General features: G+C 49.5%; 1 protein-coding gene across 1 annotated transcript in view; it reads left to right on the top strand.

Annotated features, from left to right (window-relative positions):
• xpo7 (exportin 7) overlaps nucleotides 1-12,928 on the top strand; it is a 113,147-nt gene that overhangs the window by 47,980 nt on the left and 52,239 nt on the right. The gene's annotated exons all lie outside the window — the stretch shown is intronic.

Raw genomic sequence — 12,928 nt, 5'->3', positions numbered from 1 at the left:
TTGAGCTAGTATCAATTGCCGTTTGCGGAAGAGAGTTCCAAACTTCTACCACCCTTTGTGTGTAGAAATGTTTTCTAATCTCGCTCCTGAAAGGTCTGGCTCTAATTTTTAGACTGTGCCCCCTACTCCTAGAATCCCCAACCAGCGGAAATAGTTTCTCTTTATCCACCCTATCTGTTCCCCTTAATATCTTATAAACTTCGATCAGATCACCCCTTAACCTTCTAAACTCCAGAGAATACAACCCCAATTTGTGTAATCTCGCCTCATAACTTAACCCTTGAAGTCCGGGTATCATTCTAGTAAACCTATGCTGCACTCCCTCCAAGGCCAATATGTCCTTCCGAAGGTACGGTGCCCAGAACTGCTCAAAGTACTCCAGGAGCAGTCTAACCAGGGTTTTGTATAGCTGCAGCATAACTTCTGCCCCCTTGTACTCCAGTCCTCTAGAAAAAAAGGCCTGCATTCCATTAGTCTTATTGATTATTTTCTGCACCTGTTCATGACCACTTCAATGATCTATGTACCTGTACCCCTCGGTCCCTTTGGACATCCACTGTTTTTAACTTTTTACCGTTTAGAAATTACCCTGTTCTATCCTTTTTTGATCCAAAGTGGATGACCTCACATTTGTCTGCATTGAATTCCATTTGCCACAGTTTTGCCCATTCACCTAATCTATCAATATCGCTTTGTGATTTTATGTTTTCATCTACACTGCTTACAATGCCACCAATCTTTGTGTCATCGGCAAACTTAGATATGAGTCTTTCTATGCCTTCATCTAAGTCGGTAATAAATATTGTGAATAATTGAGGCCCCAAGACAGATCCCTGCGGGACTTTAGTCACATCCTGCCAATGTGAGTACCTTCCCATTATCCCTACTCTCTGTCGCCTTTCGCTCAGCCAACTTCCTAACCAAGTCCGTACTTTACCCTCGATTCCATGGGCTTCTATCTTAGCTGACAGTCTCTTATGTGGGACCTTGTCAAATGCCTTCTGGAAGTCCATATAAATAACATCCATTGACATTCCCCTGTCCACGACTTTAGTCACCTCTTCAAAAAATTCAGTCAGGTTTGTCAGGCACGACCTACCTTTCACAAATCCATGCTGGCTCTCTCTGATTAACTGAAAATTCTCGAGTTGTTCAGTCACCCTATCCTGAATTATAGGGCTCGATTTTCGCGTCGGGTTTCCGGCGGGTTTCCAGCGGGGGTGCCCCGAAAATCCCGATATCCGGTCACGTGACCGGATCACGACGAAATCCCGGCCACTTCCGGGTACCGCGCTGACGTGCGGGGCTGCGCGCACAAGCCCCGCTGGTGGGAATCCCGCAGGCAATTAAAGCCAGCGGGGTTCCACTTGAGAGTACTTACCTTGCTTGTTGAGGTCAGTTAATGAGCTGAATCAGCTGTCAAAAGAGGAAGTGTGGGATTTTACCTGCATCGCAGACTGTTTCACACACTGAGGGAAACAGTCTCTCTCCAACCAGGCGTGTTGCAGCCAGCAGCCTGTGGCAGGTGCCAAGGTGCACTCCACGGGGGAGAGCCCTCACCCACGCAGGAGGCCACCGCGTCACATAGGGCAACCCCTGCCCCCCACCACCCCCCACCAAGCCAGAGGACAGACCGACACGAAACCGCAGCCCCAGTCCGAGGAACCACCCACCTACCCTGCACAACCCCTCAGACCAACACCTGCCAGATGGGTGGTGCGTGGACACCCTCGGAGGACGAACAGCATGACCAGCCCCAGCAGCCTCGCAGTCCACGCGGTCCGCCGCAGAGATGTGGAGCCCCCCAACACGGTGTTGTTGCACGCCCACCTGCACAGCAGGAGGGAGGGCTACCGCAGAGAGAGACGCATCGCAGAGGGCACTACCCTCGCCACATGGTCCACAGACCGAGGCGAAGCTCCCCGGACCTCTCCGAGCAGCAGTGCACACGGAGGCGCAGATTCGCTCGACATGTAGTCGTGGAGATCTGCAGGCTCTTTCATGCCGAGCTGCTCCTGGCTGGCCCCAGCACCAAGTGCTTACCTGTCGCTGTCAAAGTCACCACTGCCCTCCACAACTTCTCCTCCGAATCCTTCCAGGGTGCAGCCGGCTACACCGCCGATGTCTCTCAGTGGTCTGCGCGGAAGAGCCCTGCAAATACACCTGCACCTACTCTGCAGTAACACGATGGGGGGTCCTCATAGTGATACCCAGGAGCGGGCATTATTGGACACAACAGACAGGATTCGCGGAGACATGGCAGTGGTGGTGCCAATATAATGTGTGCTGTTTGTTGCTCTGAAATTCAATATAGGTAACACCCATGGCAAACCCTCCGACACCCTTGTGCACCCCCTTCATGCTCACAAAACATTTGCCTTACGCTGCCTACTGCACATATGTGATGCATGCCCTGTGGCTGCAGCACAGGTGGTGGCAGGTTGAGTGAGGCTGGCCGTGAGGGAGATGCACGAGAGGGTGAGTATGGGATAGAGCCATGAGATCGTATGAGGATTGGGTCGCGTGTTAGTGGCAAGATGAGTGCTGGCGAGGTGAGTAGGTGGAGGTAAGATGAGGATGGGGTTTGAGTGGGTATGAGGGGTGATGTGACAGAGTAGTGTTGGCGGTGCCGAAGGAGATGTGGGGTTGGGGCAGTGTTGTGGCAGATGGAGTGTCGGGGAAAGACTTCGTGTTCTCACTGTGGCTGACCTACTGAGGTCATTGGAGCGCCTCCTGCACTGTATGCAGGTGGGCGATATGTTGGTTGCGCAGGTGACCCCCTCTGCCACCTCGAGCCAGGCCTTCTTGGTGGCAGAGGCTGGCCGCTTCCTCCCGCCCGCCGGGTGGAAGATCTCTGTCCTCCCCCTCCTCCTCACCCCATCTGATGATACCTGGGGTGAGGCATCATTAAACTGGGAGCAGCCTTCCCCCTGGGCTGCTCCATGCTGAAATTTGTTCCATTGGTTGCAGCATCTGTCAGTGGAGGACTGCCCCTTTAACTAGAGAGCCTCCAGCTGACAGATCGTACTGCGCATGCGCAGCCCGCCCGACGCGCAGACCAGCAGCGTGGACCCCGGAGGAGCAGGTAATTGATTCCTATTAGTGTGTTGCCTGCTACGATCGCGCGGGCAACCCACTAATTTCACCGAGCGTGTTGACCACGCTCCCGAAACCCAACCCGCCGGAAACCCGCAGGCCTGCTAAAATCAGGCCCATAGACTCCAGCATTTTCCACACAACAGATGTTAGGCTAACTGGTCTATAATTCCCTGGTTTCCCTCTCTCTCCTTTCTTAAAAAGCGGAGTGACGTGCAATTTTCCAATCCAGACGGACAGTTCCTGAATCTGGAGAACTTTGAAAGATTATAGTTAGGGCATCTGCAATCTGCTCACCTACTTCCTTTAAAACCCTGGGATGGAAACCATCTGGTCCTGGGAATTTGTCACTCTTTAGTGCTATTATTTTCTTGTTGCTTTACTTATGTTAATTTTATCGAGTCCCTGTCCCCGATTCAATATTAGTTTTCTTAGGATTTAATATTGAATTTAATATGTGAACATTCGCGCACGAATCCTTGAAAGAATGGGGTACCCTTTCCTGGTCCTGTGCCTGGATGTATTGTATTGCCTGGGTGCAGCAAATAACAGGAAAAACGGATGGGAGAGGTGTGCGTGCTCGTAAGGGAGTCCATCCAATATTATACAATGGTCGTCCCTCGTGTAACATTTCCTCAGAGACTCAGCTGAAGTATTCTGCCTACAAAGATTTTGGCTCTTACTGTTTTTAGAACAGTTTAAGTATTGTGTAAGTCAGGTATCGTAGCACTTGCTCCTTCTGCTTGTATGTAATTATCTATATATATAATTTGAAAATAAATTCAGTGTCAGTTTTAGCCAGAACACAGCAGTGAATTTCAGTTCATAGGAGGCTGCTTATGGAAACTGCCTTTTTGTTGCGGATGCAAGTTAAGAGTTGGGAAAGACTGTGAACGTAACCAGTATTCTCACTGGCATCAAGCATTTGGGAGAATCCTTCAATAAATTCAAAGGGGATTGGTGCACATTGAGACTGAGACAAGCAATTATGATGTATTTTCCACAACCAGCCTAGATACTTTCCAATTCATCAGTCAAAAATCAGACTGTGTCTGTCACTGGTATAAAAGTCCCATGCAGATACCTTTAAATTGCAAAGAGATAGGTGCTCTCCTCAGTCCTGGTCATCAAAGCTGTTTCGTAACCAGGCCCCATGTCAGAACCCTGGCTACTTTCTTGAGCACTGAATGGGGCATGGAATGGGACGAAGGGCCTAAAAGGGAGTGGAGGAACATTTGTAGAAGGCCCCGGGAGAGTGTCAATATTTGTAGGGGACCAATTACCAGCCAATAAGTATGTAAACTCCTTAGCTAATCAGCTGATAACCCAAAGCATGTTTCAGCCTTTATATGATTACTGCAGTAGTAATGGAAGTGAATAGGAAGCGATCACCGAAATCAAATACATACTTAGGGTTTCACCTGTGGTCTTCAAACTTCTCTGTATAGGAGCACTCTGCAAATATTGTCCCACCCACGGGCCCAGTGCTAAATATTGACACTCTCCCGGGAGCCTCCTACAAGTTTTGACACTCCCCCGGGGGCCCAGTTCAAATATTGAGACTCTCCCGGGCCTCCTACAAATATTGACACTCTCCCGGGGCTCCCTACAAATATTGAGACTCTCCCGGGGCCTCCAACAAATATTGACACTCTCCAGGGGCCTCCTACAAATATTGAGACTCTCCCGGGCCTCCTACAAATATTGACACTCTCCCAGGGGCCTCCTACAAATATTGACACTCTCCCGGGGCTCCCTACAAATATTGAGACTCTCCCGGGGCCTCCAACAAATATTGACACTCTCCAGGGGCTCCCTACAAATATTGAGACTCTCCCGGGGCTCCCTACAAATATTGACACTCTCCCGGGGCTCCCTACAAATATTGACACTCTCCCGGGGCCTCCTACAAATATTGAGACTCTCCCGGGCCTCCTACAAATATTGACACTCTCCAGGGGCCTCCTACAAATATTGAGACTCTCCCGGGCCTCCTACAAATATTGACACTCTCCAGGGGCCTCCTACAAATATTGACACTCTCCCGGGGCCTCCTACAAATATTGAGACTCTCCCGGGGCCTCCAACAAATATTGACACGCTCCCGGGGCCTCCTACAAATATTGACACTCTCCCGGGGCCTCCTACAAATATTGACACTCTCCAGGGGCCTCCTACAAATATTGACACTCTCCAGGGGCCTCCTACAAATATTGACACTCTCCAGGGGCCTCCTACAAATATTGAGACTCTCCCGGGCCTCCTACAAATATTGACACGCTCCCGGGGCCTCCAACAAATATTGACACTCTCCCGGGGCCTCCTACAAATATTGACACTCTCCAGGGGCCTCCTACAAATATTGACACTCCCCCGGGCCTCCTACAAATATTGACACGCTCCCGGGGCCTCCTACAAATATTGACACTCTCCAGGGGCCTCCTACAAATATTGACACACTCCCGGGGGCCCAGTTCAAATATTGACACGCTCCCGGGGCCTCCTACAAATATTGACACTCTCCAGGGGCCTCCTACAAATATTGACACTCTCCCGGGGGCCCAGTTCAAATATTGACACGCTCCCGGGGCCTCCTACAAATATTGACACTCCCCCGGGCCTCCTACAAATATTGACACTCTCCAGGGGCCTCCTACAAATATTGACACGCTCCCGGGGCCTCCTACAAATATTGACACTCTCCCGGGGCCTCCTACAAATATTGACACTCTCCAGGGGCCTCCTACAAATATTGACACTCCCCCGGGCCTCCTACAAATATTGACACTCTCCAGGGGCCTCCTACAAATATTGACACTCTCCCGGGGCCTCCAACAAATATTGACACTCTCCCGGGGCCTCCTACAAATATTGAGACTCTCCCGGGCCTCCTACAAATATTGAGACTCTCCCGGGCCTCCTACAAATATTGACACTCTCCAGGGGCCTCCTACAAATATTGACACGCTCCCGGGCCTCCTACAAATATTGACACTCTCCCGGGCCTCCAACAAATATTGACACTCTCCAGGGGCCTCCAACAAATATTGAGACTCTCCCGGGCCTCCTACAAATATTGAGACTCTCCCGGACCTCCTACAAATATTGAGACTCTCCCGGGCCTCCTACAAATATTGAGACTCTCCCGGACCTCCTACAAATATTGAGACTCTCCCGGGCCTCCTACAAATATTGAGACTCTCCCGGGCCTCCTACAAATATTGAGACTCTCCCGGGCCTCCTACAAATATTGAGACTCTCCCGGGCCTCCTACAAATATTGAGACTCTCCCGGGCCTCCTACAAATATTGAGACTCTCCTGGGCCTCCTACAAATATTGACACTCTTCCGGGGCCTCCTACAAATATTGACATTCTCCCGGGGCCTCCTACAAATATTGACACTCCCCTAGCGTCCCCTACAAATATTGACACTCTCCCGGGTCCTCCTACAAATATTGACACTCCCCTAGGGTCCCCTACAAATATTAACACTCTCCCGGGGCCTCCTACAAATATTGACACTCTCCCGGGGCCTCCTACAAATATTGACACTCTCCCGGGGCCTCCTACAAATATTGACACTCTCCCGGGGCCTCCTACAAATATTGACACTCTCCCGGGGCCTCCTACAAATATTGACACGCTCCCGGGGCCTCCTACAAATATTGACACGCTCCCGGGGCCTCCTACAAATATTGACACGCTCCCGGGGCCTCCTACAAATATTGACACGCTCCCGGGGCCTCCTACAAATATTGACACACTCCCAGGGCCCCCGACAAATATTGACACTCTCCCGGGGCCTCCTACAAATATTGACACGCTCCCGGGTCCTCCTACAAATATTGACACTCCCCTAGGGCCCCCTACAAATATTGACACTCTCCCGGGGCCCCCGACAAATATTGACACTCCCGGGGCCTCCTACAAATATTGACACGCTCCCGGGGCCTCCTACAAATATTGACACTCTCCCAGGGCCCCCTACAAATATTGACACGCTCCCGGGGCCTCCTACAAATATTGACACTCTCCCGGGGCCCCAGTTCCTGTATCAATCCCCAAACTAATCCCCACTGCCCCGTTCTCTCCCCATAGCCCAGTATCAATCCCAAACTAATCCCACTGCCCCACTCTCTTCCAATAGCCCAGTATCAATCTCCAAACTTATCCCACTGCCCTGCTCTTTCCCAATATCCCTGTATCAATCCAAAACGAATCCCACTGCCCCATTCTCTCCCCATAGCCCTGTATCAATCCCAAACTAATCCCACTGCCTCACTCTCTCCCCATAGCCCTGTATCAATCCCAAACTAATCCCACTGCCCCAATCTCTCCCCATAGCCCTGTATCAATCCCAAACTAATCCCACTGCCTCACTCTCTCCCCATAACCCTGTATCAACCCCAACCTAATCCCACTGCCCCACTCCATCCCCATGGCCCTGTATCAGTCGCAAACTAATCCCACTGCACTGTTCTCTCCCCATAGTCCTGTATCAATCCCAAATTAATCCCATGGCCCCCTACAAATATTGACATTCTCGAAGGGCTCCAGTTCAAATATTGACATTCTCCCGGAGGCTCCCTACAAGTATTGACACACTCCCAGGACCCCTTATCTTCAAATATTGACGCTCCCTCGGGGGCCCCGTAATGTTGAATAGTTGTCGAGCTCAGAGGAAGTTTGTTTTTGTGGGTCATTTGAACCTCAATTGTGTAAAAAGGAGAGCTGCGGTTATTACTTAAGAAAAGTATGGCTTCATCTGTTAAATGTGGAAGAAATAAGTTTGACTCAATTAAATGAACTGGGATGTGCATTGCAGTTGTGAGACACTAGTCAGTGTACAGATATCTCCCTGACAGAGAGAGGGACTAAGGTACAACATCTTGACGCTTCATGTCGACTCCCGTTTTCATGCAGTCACTGGAGCATCCGGAAGTGTATGCTGAGGCATCTATGTCTCGGGAGGAAGTGACAAATCCACTTGGGGAATAAGCTGCTTCATCACCAGGACCCGCCATTTTCCTGGAGCCCTGCCCCACTTAGGATCCCTGTTCACCCTGTCCAGTGCACAGGGTCACCGAGCAGTACATCTCGGAGTCACCTCATCCCCAAAGAGAGTCCATGGAGATGAGTCACAAGTTAGTTTGGACAGAGTTTTGTGGGTCTCACTGCACTCTATCCCCAATTAGCAAAGTCAAGAGGATTCCAGTGCCCAGTCCTAGGACCCCTCTAAAAATATCCCTCTTCCCAGCTCGATAGTTATCATCACCACCACCAGTGTCCAATGGCTGTCCACATGATTGATCACAACAGTACAGATTAGTAGTCCAGGACCTTGAGAGAAAGGGACACTTTGTCCCTTTGATAATCTTGACGATAACATCGAAACATAATGTGTCACGTGCTTTTCAATCAGATAGTTTTATTGTTCGTCCCTGTGGCAAAGTAGATCTGGCCAATAATAACGTGGCGCTTTGGAGCGTTCGCATTCAAACATGGCATTTGGCACAGCCGAGGGCGATGGAGAGAGTGGAAGGAAGTGCAGAGAAAATGAGCCCCAAAGCAACAATTGTATACACAGCCCCGAGAGATTGTAAGATGGTCTCTCTCTTCAGCACCCGGAAAGTGAACAAGAGCCACGATCTTGCATGTGAAAATGCTCAGTCTGTACAGCTGCCATGGACTAGCTGTGAGTCACTGAATGGAGATTCTGAGAAATCTACATTGTCCTTCACTGTTTCTCTCTGACCCTTCCACCAAAGGGACTGAATGTGAAGGTGGGCTGGAACTTAACCATGCAGAGCATTTATCCAACCCATTGAAGGGCGTTGGCCTACAGTGTTATCTGGAGCCCAGGCCTCAGTGACAGCTGGTATTGGATTGAGAAAGAATGTTGGCCCCATGCCACCGGGAAAAATTCCCATCTTGTCCGCCCCCCCCACCGGCTCGTCTTCCACCCACCTGAGGGGTCACGAGGTCAGACCCTGGTCACAGGTTCTCTGCTCTACTCTCGTTGATGTGACCGGGTCATGTTCAGCTTCTGGTCAGCAGTGATCCCAAGATGTTGGCGGCGGGGGAGTCGGCGATGGTGGAATGATCGAATCTTAGGGGGAGGGGTGAACGCCAGGGGTCCGATTGGTACAGTCCAATGTGGCAAAGGTTATGACAGGATCTCTGGCATTGGCCTGTTGGGCATATAGGCTTTCCACAGCACACAGGAGTGACCAGAGAAATGCAACCTCCCACTGAGGTGTGAGACTCCTTAATTAATTATTGGATACATATTTGAAGAGAAAAAATTTGCGGGGCTACGGGGAAAGAGCGGGGGAATGGGACTAACTGGATTGCTCTTACATAGAGCCAGCACAGGCTCCGTGGGCCGAATGACCTCCTGTGCAATGAAGATTCTATAATGATTAACACAGAATCACGGGTTTTGGCATTTCATCATTCTGCAACTTAACTTCTCAGTTGGAATACGTTTCTCACACTGGTTGAGGAAGTACTATGACCTGCCATGCCTTCCTTTAGATACAGGTAGCAGGATATTACAATGCACAGTGGAGATATCGAACGCCCATTAACTGAGAGCTTAACTGGCAGTCTTACAGCAGTTATAAGTACAACATCAGTGTGAAGTAGCTTTGGCTCTGCATCAACAATAAACTTGTGGAGTGTAATTCGAATGTTGAGGCCCAAACTGGCTCCACTGAAGAGCAAGAACACCCCATCCTCCATAGAGTCTCACTTCGCTTCAGTCCAGTATCAGGTGAGGCGCCGACTCTGGATTCAGGCTGCATTTGCACTACTTTGTATTGATGCTACTGTTACAGTGAGAATGTAGCCTTAATTAAGTTGCTGATAAGTTGCTGTAACAACGACAACTTGCATTTATATAGCACCTTTGACGTAGTAAAACATCCCAAAGAGCTTCATAGGAGCGATTATCAAACAAGATTTGACACCGAGCCACATAAGGAGATATTAGGACAGGTGAGAGGTGACAGGTTTTAAGGAGCGTCTTAAAGGAGGAGAGAGAGACGGAGAGGTTTAGGGAGGGAATTCCGGAGCTTAGGGCCTAGGCAACTGAAGGCACGGCCACCAATGGTGGAGTGATTAAAATCAGGGATGCATAAGAGGCCAAAAGTGGAGGAGCGCAGAGATCTCGGAGGGTTGTAGAGCTGGAGGAGGTTACGGAGATGGGGAGGGGCAAGGCCATGGAGGGATTTGAAAACAAGGATGAGAATTTTAAAAACAAGACGTTGCTGGACCATGAGTCAATGTAATGATTCATTCATGTACTACGGACCAGTGCAGGAAACCCCAATAATGTTTCAATTTTTTTTAATCACATCTTCTGCAGTGATTCCCATCAGTGCTTATCAACCAAAAATCTTAAGGCTCAGTGATAAAGGACAGGATTTTAACGAGGAAAAACGGATGGGGGGGGGGCATTGAAAATTGCAAATATTTCAGACCCGCCTCAACCTGCCCATTTCCGGTTTTCACCGGGGCAAAACGAGGAGCAGTGACCAACCCGCTCTCAGGATGCGGGTTGGTCACTAAAACCTTCCAAAGGTTTTGCGATTTCAACCCCAGGGGGCCGGGATTCCCAGGCCTTCTCCTTCACGCTGCATGAGAGGAGACGAGAAGGCCCGAAACTGCAGGTAAGTGCCTTTATAGCATAGCTCGTGGGCCAGGAGGAGCAGGAGTGCTTCCCCCAGACCCAACAAGCCCACCTGCTGTGGCCCCCCCGTCCCCCACAACGATCACGGACCCTCGCGATGATCCCTGATCCCAACACCCCCCCCCCCCCCCCCCCCACACATCTCGCTGACTGACCCCCCCCCCCCACACCCCCTCCCCCCGTGATTGACACCCTATCGTTGCCCTCCATGACCCTCGCTGGTGGCTGACCTCCCCCTCTCCTCACCCCCTCATTCATACAATCTAAGACTTACCTGAAGACGTCCTCTTCCTTGCTCGACGTCAAAATCGTAAGGACATCCGGGAAACCCGTACTTCTGGGCTTCCCGTCCACGATTCGCCCCCACGCGCCCTTCCCAGCTCCAGGTCAAAATACTGGCCAAAGTGCCCATCTCTGAACCATTCAGATCAGGGAGGGGCCAGGTTAAGTCCTGGTCTTCATTCAGTTAGCTTAACTCAGTTGGGACGCTCCATTTGACCTCATCACATTTCTGTAGTGTCGATACTTGCAGGGGTATCCCTCACACAGTACAGTTTGAGAATTACTGCACTTCCATTGGTATCGGGGCAGGGGGGAGGTTTGATTTCAGTCGCCACAGAATCAGCTACAACTTTTTAACCTTAAAATAAAAACCTGAATTTTTTTTTTAAGTCCACACTGCAGGTCACACACGCTTATCTGCATCAGACTTGCAGAGGAAGTGCTTCAGTGTCATACTGTGACTTGCGATGATGCAGCTTAATTGGCTGGAAATAGTGCTTGCATGTGTCAGATGAGCTGAGTTGCAAAGTGAAGTGCCAAAATGAGAACTTGTTCAAGGGTAGATTTACAGGAGAAATGCCAGAATTGAAATGAGATTCAGCCCTGCCGTGAGGGACATAGTGTGATATTTGTACATCAAAATCAGAAGGCGTCTTCTGACAGATCATCACACAAGCATTTGAAATGCTTTTTCGGAGTGATAACTGCATCATTTTCTATTTAGATCCAAAGAGAAAGAAAGACAGAAGAGCTGGGAATGCACAGTGGCTTCCAAGAAGAGAACGGAGGGATTAACGTTTCAGGTGTGGACCCTTCAGAACTGAAAACTAGGTGAGCATTTGGTAGGACAGGAGGAAGAAAAGGAGAGCGTGGAAGAGCCAGTGGATCTCTCCAACAGATACAGTACCTGCTGTTTCTTTCCCGCTCCCCGTTTGCCCCCCAACCTTACTAAATGCTTGCTTACCTTTCGGTTGTGACTAAAGGCCCACACTCCAAATGTTAGCCTATCTTTTCTCCTCATGGATCCTGAAGGTCCTGCTGTGCATTTCCAGCATTTGTACTTACTTTTTATTTGTGAATTTTTTTTTAAAGTGTCGCCTTGGCTCAGAGTTTGGACTCTCGTCTCTGAGGGTTCAACCCCCATTCCAGGACTTGAGCCCATAATCCAGGCTGATGCTCCAGTGCTACACCGTCGGAGGTGCCGTCTTTCGGATGAGACGTTGAACCCAAGTCCTATCTGCCCTCAGGTGGACGTAAAAGATCCCACGGCAAGGGAGTTCGCCCAATGTTCTGGCGAACATTCCTCCCTCAATCAACATGGCCAAAAATAGATTAACTGTTGATTTATCTTGTTTGCTTTGTGAAAATTGGCTGCTGTGATTGCCTACATATCAATGGTGACTGCGCTTCAAAAGTAATTCATTGGCTGTGAATTGAATAGGACATCCTGAGGATGTGATACGACACTACATGAATATAAGTTCATTCTTTTACTTCCTTCCTTTCATTTGGACCTGTAGTTTTGTGAATTGATGAGAGCTTTATTGTATATAATTTTTTTTAAATCACACAGCAGGGGGTCCATCCCAAACTTAGTATTGTTAGCAAATCTTTCACTATACACGGTTCAGTTGGAGAGAAGATCAGCTTGTTTGCTATTGCTTAAACGGTGACGTTATCTGATAACGTAGTTTCATATTTCACTGAAAATGTGAAACGAGGAGCAAACATAATCGAGCAGCTATTCCAATTGGCAGCCACTGTACACCGTGTATATTTAACAAGGGGGCGATACTCAACTGGGCTTTGTACCGTTTCGGTGTTTTCTTTCTCCTTCTTTTCTTTCACTGCTTCG

This window comes from Heptranchias perlo, chromosome 20, assembly GCF_035084215.1.
Source record: "Heptranchias perlo isolate sHepPer1 chromosome 20, sHepPer1.hap1, whole genome shotgun sequence".
NCBI classification, from domain to species: Eukaryota; Metazoa; Chordata; class Chondrichthyes; order Hexanchiformes; family Hexanchidae; genus Heptranchias; species Heptranchias perlo.
Note: the sequence above shows the minus strand (reverse complement) of the source record. Positions and strands in the feature narration are given on the sequence as shown.